A 1,693-nucleotide genomic window follows, 5' to 3' on the forward strand; every position below is an offset into this window, starting at 1 on the left:
GGACCGAAGCTTTCTTTGAAAGCTTGGCTGGCTGTGAAGTCATGTCTAATTCCTGGACCGGAGTCTTAGACTAACATTGCACTGATTCCTGGAATTCTCATTAAGAATTTTGATATCTTTTTCCACTCTCACTTTCGAAAATTAAGTAATGTTTTTCAAAAATATTTTCAAAATCTTTCACTTAATTTTCGAAAATTACTTCCCTTCTCCTCACATCCTTCTATTTATGGACTAACACTATTCCTTAATGCAAAATTCGAACTCCATCTCCTTTGATAAGTTCGAATTTTCTACTTCTGTCTTCTACTCTTCTTTTCCTCTGACACTTCAAGGGATCTCTATACTGTGACATAGAAGATTCCACATTTTCTTGTTCCCTTCTCTTTCTTATGAGCAGGAGCAAAGACAAAAGCATTCTTGTTGAGCCTGATCCTGAACCTGAAAGGACCTTGAAGAGAAAGCTAAGAGAAGCCAAAGCACAACTCTCTTTAGAGGACCTGACCGAATTCTTCAAGAAGAAGAACACATGGCAGCCGAAAACAACAACAATGCAAACAATGCAAGGAAGGTGCTGGGTGACTTTACTGCACCTACTCCCGACTTCTATGGGAGAAGCATCTCTATCCCTGCCATTGGAGCAAACAACTTTGAGCTTAAGCCTCAATTAGTTTCTCTAATGCAACAGAATTGCAAGTTCCATGGACTTCCATTGGAAGATCCTCATCAGTTCTTAGCTGAATTCTTGCAAATCTGTGACACAGTCAAGACTAATGGGGTTGACCCTGAGGTCTACAGACTGATGCTATTCCCTTTTGCTGTAAGAGACAGAGCTAGAACATGGTTGGACTCTCAACCTAAAGAAAGCCTGGACTCTTGGGAAAAGCTAGTCAATGCCTTCTTGGCAAAGTTCTTTCCACCTCAAAAATTGAGTAAGCTTAGATTGGAAGTCCAAACCTTCAGACAGAAGGATGGAGAATCCCTCTATGAAGCTTGGGAAAGATACAAACAATTAATCAGAAAGTGCCCTTCTGACATGCTTTCTGAATGGAGCATCATAGGTATTTTCTATGATGGTCTCTCTGAACTATCCAAGATGTCTTTGGATAGCTCTGCTGGAGGATCCCTTCATCTGAAGAAGACGCCTGCAGAAGCTCAAGAGCTGATTGAAATGTTACAAATAACCAATTCATGTACACTTCTGAAAGAAATCCTGTGAACAATGGGACTAGTCAGAAGAAAGGAGTTCTTGAGATTGATACTCTGAATGCCATATTGGCTCAGAATAAAATATTGACTCAACAAGTCAATTTGATCTCTCAAAGTCTGTCTGGAATGCAAAATGCACCAAGCAGTACTAAGGAAGCTTCATCTGAGGAAGAAGCCTATGATCCTGAGAACCCTTCAATAGAAGAGGTGAATTACCTAGGAGAACCCTATGGAAACACCTACAATTCTTCATGGAGAAATCACCCAAATTTCTCATGGAAGAATCAAGAAAGACCTCAACAAGGTTTCAATACAATAATGGTGGAAGAAACAGTTTAGCAATGGCAAGCCTTTTCCATCATCTTCTCAGCAACAGACAGAGAGTTCTAAGCAGAATCCCTCTGACTTAGCAACCTGGTCTCTGATCTAATCAAAACCACTCAAAGTTTCATGACTGAAACAAGGTCCTCCATTAGAAATTTGGAGG

General features: G+C 40.2%; 1 non-coding gene across 1 annotated transcript; it reads right to left on the minus strand.

Moving 5' to 3' along the window:
- Nucleotides 1–931: 931 nt before the first annotated feature.
- Nucleotides 932–1,039, minus strand: LOC130952013 (small nucleolar RNA R71). Its single transcript, XR_009074195.1, has one exon. It is a non-coding gene; the product is annotated as a small nucleolar RNA R71 (small nucleolar RNA).
- Between the last annotated feature and the right edge of the window lie 654 nt (nt 1,040–1,693).

This window comes from Arachis stenosperma, chromosome 9 (genome assembly GCF_014773155.1).
Source record: "Arachis stenosperma cultivar V10309 chromosome 9, arast.V10309.gnm1.PFL2, whole genome shotgun sequence".
In the NCBI taxonomy this organism is placed as follows: domain Eukaryota; kingdom Viridiplantae; phylum Streptophyta; class Magnoliopsida; order Fabales; family Fabaceae; genus Arachis; species Arachis stenosperma.